The sequence below is a fragment of the Oncorhynchus mykiss genome, chromosome 8, assembly GCF_013265735.2.
Source record: "Oncorhynchus mykiss isolate Arlee chromosome 8, USDA_OmykA_1.1, whole genome shotgun sequence".
In the NCBI taxonomy this organism is placed as follows: domain Eukaryota; kingdom Metazoa; phylum Chordata; class Actinopteri; order Salmoniformes; family Salmonidae; genus Oncorhynchus; species Oncorhynchus mykiss.
The window spans coordinates 64286147-64294337 of record NC_048572.1 but is presented as its reverse complement, the minus strand read 5'-3'; positions in this window follow the sequence as shown (position 1 = coordinate 64294337).

The window sequence follows — 8191 nt, the reverse complement described above, 5'->3', positions numbered from 1 at the left end:
AGGACACCCTTTGAGTATCTCCACACGTATATGTAAATACTGTCACATGACTGTCATGTGCACCAATATTGAGTTTTAAAAGCCTGCTATATTAAATTAAGTTTCCTTTGAAGTTGGAATCCTTAACGGTGAGAATTCCTCATCCGTTTTGCAATATAACAACAACAAAGATGTTACTGCATCAACAAACAGTTTTTCCCCTCAGACATCATTGCACAAACGATAGAACACCACGTTGCACGACGCTCACCTCCACTTCGTCAACAATAACAATGGAGGTGGGACTGACAGTGGCTCTATTTCCCCTACTGCGGATCTTTAATATAAACCACATGTAAAATTCAATACATCTGATTATATATATGAATAAAGACTTGCTAAAGTCCCTCAGTGCACCCTCTGTGATTTCTAGGAAGATTTTAACCCACTTAACCCCAGTTAAGATTATTATTATTGTCACGCCCTGGCCATAGAGAGGCTTTTTATTCTCTATTTGGTTAGGCCAGGGTGTGACTAGGTTGGGCATTCTATGTTATTTTTTCTATATTTTATATTTCTTTTTTTTTGGCTGGGTATGGTTCTCAATAAGGGACAGCTGTCTGTCGTTGTCTCTGATTGAGAACCATACTTAGGTAGCCTTTTCCCACCTGTGTTTTGTGGATAATTATTTTTCCGTGTGTGTTTGTGGGCACTGCGGTTGCGCCACGGTCGTTGCTGTTTACCTGTTTGTTTTTTTTTGGTTGTTTCACTTTCATTAAAAGATGTGGAACTACATGCACGCTGTGCCTTGGTTGATTTCTGACAGGGAGTTTGAGGATAGCGAGCGTGACAATTATTTATTTAATGTGATTTATTTACGTATGTCCCTCATGACAAGGTCAACACAGTTACGTGAACTGAACTCTCATTTTAATATGGTGAAACTTTTGCTTTTATTTTTTTGTCAAAAGAAACATTGAACTTCTAGTGTAAAAGCAGGTGAGCTGGTTCTAATCTTCATTTTCTGGTGTTTTATGGTGGAAAACTGAGCGGGTCGAGCATAACGTCAACCCTTTTACCGATAGGTAGACAATTTCAAATTTGCATTCAATTGCCCCTCCCTGTTGCACACAAGCTTCCATTCCTCCTTTACAGTCAACCCTTTTTTGTATTTAACCTGTTGAGATTGGATAACGTATTTCTTTATTAAATTGTAATCTTGTAAGATTACCATGTAATCTTTACTACAGAATGTTAAAATTTGGTGAAAGACCAAGTTGCACTACCCAAAAAGGTACTCAATTGGTGGAATGACCCACATATTATAAAACACTTTCCTCAATAGATATTATTACTTTGGGGAAGGTTTTGTGAGGGAGAAGCAGAGTCAGACATCAGTGCCTACCCCATGCAATCCAAGCTGGATGTTTCTCTAGAACTCTGATCTGGAGCGGTGCTCACATATTGGTCCTTGTGTGTGGGGGATGTACGCAGAGATTGGTACTCCAAGGGCAGGAACTATGGCAGATGTGCAGAGAAGGTACGATTAGAACTGTGCTGCATTGGAAGAGGAGTTATACAATTGTTTTGTTGCCTATGGAGTGATACTGCTGCCTTTATTGCCTCTGCAGAAGGTTGAAGTTAGTAAGCAATGTTCTTTCTATCCCAAGGGCAGAAACTATGGCAGATGCCTGATATTCAAAAAATGCATTTGAGTTGTGCCGGCCTGGGCTTATGGTTTGGTTTGCACAACATTGTAGCCTATAGACCAACACGTGGCTATTGCGGTGGTGAGATAGAGGTGTGGTGAGAGAGGTGCTTGCCTGTATCTCTCACAGAACTAGAATGACATTCCCTTTCTCGCTCTGCTCTGATAGACACGAGCCTGCAGCTTTCATCTCTCCAGCATTTCACTTCATCATTTATTTCCTTTTATAAACTGGGTGGTTCGAGCCCTGAATGCTGATTGGCTGACAGCCGTGGTATATTTGAATGTATACCATGGGCAAGACAAAATATAAAATTGTACTGCTCTAATTACATTGGTAACCAGTTTATAATCGCAATAAGGCACCTTGGGGGCTTGTGGTATATATCCAATATACCACGGCTAAAGGCTGTGTCCAGGCACTCGGCGTCGCGGATAAGAACAGCCCTTAGCCGTGGTATATTGGCCATATACCACAACCCCTCAGGCCTTATTGCTTAAATAGAATCATAGCTGCGAGAAGATTGCTGGAGGTGCCGCAGCACCCCTGAAAAATCTTAATATATTTAACAAAGTTATATATGTCTGTTCAGAAATAAAGGAAATAATTCAGAAGACTACACCAGCCGTAGGCCTATAATTTAACCACAGAGGGTCAATAACTTGTAAAAAAAATATTTTAGCTGTCGATTCTGTGTAGCCCAATCACAAGACATGCTTACAGTTGGGCACACACGGCAAATCTGTCAGTGAACAAACAGCATGCAGCCAAAACAGGCCAATATTTCAAATGCAATCGCGGGAAAACACAGATTGGAAAGCAAATGGCTCCTGCTGAAAAGAGAAAACAAATAGGCCTATTGAGTGAGCAGCATTGTTTTCCATAGTAAAACAGGTTTTTTGACACAAGGCATCAGCCATTGCAGGTGAGTGAGCTGCGCATCATTGGGTGAGTCAATGTAACTTTTTTACACTATAATTTCCTCATATTGTACAATATGTGTCTCCACACACACCTACTGTAGGTCTAGGCTATTAATGGATTCAAGACAAGGTCATTTTTTATTGATCACAGATTCTCAGTGTGTCAGTGTACAATTGCCTGTAATTTCCATAATTTGTGAGGTATTTAAAAAAAAAATGTGTCTAAAGTCTCCAGTCATTTAAAAGGATGTAGAATTGCATGAAATGCGTTTATAAAAAGCCTAAATTTGCCTGGACCACAGGCTACAAACCTTTTTACCCATGTGTGCACACCTCTCCTCTACTGCTCTATGCCAGTACGCAGAAGTGATGCTAATGCATGTAAACTTTATTATAAATAATCTTTTCGTTCTGGAACATCAGAGCCCCCCAGGTCAGGTCAGGTTTTAGTTTTTTGGGGGGCCAATATGAAAAGGGGTTTTCAAGCTTTTCTTTCTAATAGGGTTTTCAAGATTCTGAATCTGACGGGTCACATTGAGATTGACTTTATCATTTACAGGTAGATTCAGCAAGTTGACGTTGCCACGAGCAGCACTGCAGACAATAGACGTGTTTGAGTGGTAAGACTAAAGCAACCGACTGTAGATAAAAGTCGAGGAGTGAAATAAGGGGAGGTGCATCTGCGACAGCCGAAAGTCGGACACTGGTTTTCTAACAGCAAGGCCCACATCAACATGGCAGGTCATCATTCTAAATAATAATTTGTTCATAATTGACTTAACTGTATAAATAAAGGTGAAATTAAATACAATACATGTTTTTTTATAATGTTGAAATAAATATGGACAGGTAGCTACCAAAATAATGTAAACACCAACATAAAGTGTCTTAATAGGGCGTTGGGCCACCACGAGCCAGAACAGCTTCAATCCATCTTAGCATAGATTCTGCAAGTGTCTGGACCTCTTTTGGAGGGATGCCCCACCATTCTTCCACAAGAAAAGCTGTCTAAGGCACCGCTCCAGAATCTCTCATAAATGTTAAATTGGGTTAAGATCTGGTGACTGAGAGCCATGGAATATGGTTTACATCGTTTTTATGCTCATCAAACCAGTCGATGACAACTCAAGCCCTGTGGATGGGGGCATTGTCATTCTATGGGGGCATAGCCATGGTAGCCAAAATAATGGCCTGCCCAGCATTTTTATACATGACTCTAAGCATGAACAGATATGAATTAATTCACTCAGGAACCACACCTGTGTGGAAGCACCTGCTTTCAATACACTTTTTATCCTTCATTTACTCAAGTGTTTCCATTATTTTGGCAGTTACCAGTATCTAACCCCATATCACATACTCACAAACTGAAATCATAATATAATATTAGGTGTGTACACGTTGTACAATCAGTTACTGAGAGAGAGCCTCAAATATCAAATGTATTTGTTTATATCCACTGTACACATTAATCACGACAAATTGGTTCCTGTTTCAGTCATGTCTTTGGTCACATTTGTGTGGGTCAAACAAAAACAACCATATGATTGGTTGACAAAAGAGCCTCTCACAATGCAGGCGATGGCTGCAGGGTGAAGTTGGTGAAGAGCAATTGCAGAAACTTGCAGTTGACTGCAGTCAAAACTTCTTGACCTTTGATCACATGATTTTTGTAATGCTCCTACAAGTCAGACTATTTTTAATCCCCAGAATGCAACACCCTTGAAAGGCGGTGACCAATGCATGTGCACGGGTGTGCTTCACACTGCTACAACGTGGTACCTACAGGACCAAAACATCAGAGAAGTTTAGTCTCGCTCTTCACGCTCCTCGTTGTTGCAGAAATTGACCCACTAGAAGTCAGTGATAAAGGGAAACTGGTTGACAATTACATTGGTTGAAGTTTTTATGCTTTTTTACCGCTTTTCACAGATGGATCCAAGGACACAGAGATTCTGCTGGGTCCCAGCACATTCAGGTGTGGAAGGGAATGACATTATAGACCAGTTAGCTAAAGAGCTTTGAAACAAGATAGAATTGATATTAATGTTCCACTGTGTAGAGGTGAGACCAAATGTAAGATCAGAGCCATTTTGATAGATATGTGGCAGAAGAGATGGGACTCTGAGCCCAAGGGCTGGTATTTATATGCCCTCAAAAGGAAGGTTGGTGGACCAAGATTAAAAAGTCAGATTAGGAAGGAGAGGTGGTGTTTGCTCAATTGCACTTAGGACATTATACATTGAAGTCGTCATTACGTCTGGTTGGCAAGCACATGAATGATTTGTCTGGAGTGTATGGTCAATGAAACGGTGGAGCATGTGTTATATTGTTGCAAGTATGTTGAGGAGAGGGAACGATTGAAGTGTATGGTCATTGAGGTTCGACAGGGTTGGGGGGGTTTGGAAGGGATTTTGAGGATGGGGGAGGGTCTAGTAGAAGTTAGTAGGGCTCTTTTTTATTTTCCCAGAAGTACTCAGTTACATGTGTCACGACTTCCGCCGAAGTTGGTCCCTCTCCTTGTTCGAGCGCGTTCGGCGGTCGAAGTCACCAACTTTCTAGCCATCGCTGATCCTCTTTTCATTTTCCTTTGGTTTGGTCTTGTCTTCCATCATACCTGGTTCCAATCCCAACAATTACATGTTGTGTATTTAACTCTCTGTTCCCCCTCATGTCCTTGTCGGTGATTGTTTTTTGTAAGTGCTTGTGAACGTCTGTCCTGGTGTGCGTTTGGGTGATGTACCCATTTATTTTATTGTTCTGTTTTCCGGTGGGTTTTGTTAATAACTGCGCCGTCTGACTTCTCTGCCGCCAGTTCGCACCCCTTACAATAGGAGGATTTAGAAATGCTGTAAACTGATTACCACACACTACAGCACAGTGGGTGGTGGCATGCACCCTTAACCTCGGTTTGCGGAATTCCATTACATCATTGAAGAAGAAGAGTCTTCTGGTGACAGTACCCCTTGCAAGTCTTCAGATGTAAAATCCTTGAGTCCCACAAACTTTTCTCCCGCAGCCACAATAATGTCCAGTTTCTTCGACTTCTTTGAGACTTGTACTCTGCAGTGTATAACTGTGGCGATGAACGCAACAATACCTTTTTTTAAACACACAGATTCTTTTTTGTCTGGCAGCAGACATTTACGACAGGCTCTGGTGTATCCACTACCATTTTCTTCACTAGCATCACTTATTTTCTCCCCCAAAAATGATCGCCTCTGCATAGGACATTCAATTGACCACTCTAACTTTTAGCTCCTCAATTTCCTTCACCCTTACAGGGAACTCCAGGAACTCGGGATCATGATCCCCACCACAATTGCAACACCGTTGTCTTTATCATAAAACAACAGGACTGACGGACTTTCTTATTTTTCTCCATTCACCCAGCAGATTAGACGCTGGGCACCAACCACGCCAGGAATTTTCTTCAGGTATTCAACCTGAACATCTGTCGTCACCCCTGAGATGACTCCTTTGACGGGTGCTCTACTCCGAAGATCAAAACAACTTATGTTGTCCAGATTCTTTTGAGGTCCACTGCAATCTTCCTCTGCTTTTCAGAAAATACAATGAATCAAAATAAGACCACTCCTGGTCACTCTGACAGACTCCACTTTTCCAAGCGCATACTTCACCATTTTCCACACCTCAAACAGGTTTCCCGCATATGTATCCTTACTCAAATCAAATTTATTTATAAAGCCCTTCTTACATCAGTTGATATATCAAAGTGCTGTACAGAAACCCAGCCTAAAACCCCAAACAGCAAGCAATGCAGGTGTAGAAGCACAGTGGTTAAGAAAAACTCCCTAGAAAGGCCAGAACCTAGGAAGAAACCTAGAGAGGAACCAGGCTATGATGGGTGGCCAGTCCTCTTCTGGTTGTGCCGGGTGGAGATTATAACAGAACATGGCCAAGATGTTCAAATGTTCATAAATTACCAGCATGGTCAAATAATAATAGTCACAGTGGTTGTCGAGGGTGCAACAGGTCAGCACCTTAGGAGTAAATGTCAGTTGGCTTTTCATAGCCGATCATTGAGAGTATCTCTACCACTCCTGCTGTCTCTAGAGAGTTGAAAACAGCAGGTCTGGGACAGTTAGCACGTCCGGTGAACAGGTCAGGGTTCGATAGCCGCAAGCAGAACAGTTGAAACTGGAGCAGCAGCACGGCCAGGTGGACTGGGGACAGCAAGGAGTGCAAGGGTGTCCTGAGGCATGGTCCTAGGGCTCAGGTGAGAGAGAGAGAGAGAGAGAGAGAGAGAGAGAGAGAATACAAAGAAAAAACAAACATTTTTTTTGTACCATCATCTTTGAAATGCAAGAGAAAGGCCATAATGTATTATTCCAGCTCAGGTGCAATTTAGATTTTGGAAACTAGATGGCAGCAGTGTATGTGAAACATTTCAGACTGATCCAATGAACCATTTGCATTTCTGTTCAAAATGTCTGCCCAAATGTGCCTAATTTGTTTATTAATAACTTTTCATGTTCAAAACTGTGCACTCTCCTCAAACAATAGCAGGGTATTATTTAACTGTAATAGCTACTGTAAATTGGAAAGTACAGTTAGTTTAACAAGAATTTAAGCTTTCTGCCAATATCAGATATGTCTATGTCCTGGGAAATGTTCTTGTCACTTCTAACCTTATGCTAATCGCATTAACGTTAGCTCAACCATCCCACAGGGGGCCCACTGATCCTGAGGAAGTTTTAATTAACCTGTTTATAACACCTATTTTGTTTTAGTTTGCTTTTATTTATTACTACAGCAAAACAAAACGTGGTTATTCCAATGTTAGGACAAAGCATTCAAACCAATTATTATAGAAACGCAGGACATTCCAGTGTGCATTTATACAAATGTATTTCAGAACTTGTTCTTGGTCTGGTCAATATTCAATCACAAAGTGGCTGAAGTGCATTGGCCTGCATCTCAATATTTAACAGATAAAAAAGCAAAGGTATGGTCATGTTAGAGTTGTTTTTGGGGGTTGGTCAAGTCAATGCCCCATCTGGTCCTCCATTATTTAAAACGGAACAGGTAGAGTCTGTTCAATCAAACTGGATGCTGGATTAACAGAGTAAATCCAACAAATGTTGGTTCAGAGAGCCCAGTATATCAATGGGGCCAAGCTCCCGGCCATCCAGGACCTCTATATCAGCCGGTGTAAAAGGAAAGCCCGGAAAAAAATAGTTGAAGACTCCAACCAGCCAAGCCATAGACGGTTCTCCCTGCTTCCGCACGGTAAGCGATACTGGTGCATTAAGACTGCCGGCAACAGGCTCCTGAACAGCTTCTATCCCCAAGCCATAAGACTACTACTGTAAATACACTGAATAAAAATATAAACGCAACATGAAACAGTTTGTAAGACTTTACTGAGTTACAGAGTGGATCAGGCCGGTGATTGTGGCTTGTGGAATATTGTCCCACTCTTCTTCAATGGCTGCGCGAAGTTGCTGGATATTGGCAGGAACTGGAACATGCTATAGTACACATCGATGCAGAGCATCCCAAACATGCTCAATGGGTGACATGTCTGGTGAGTGTGCAGGCCATGGAAGAACTGGG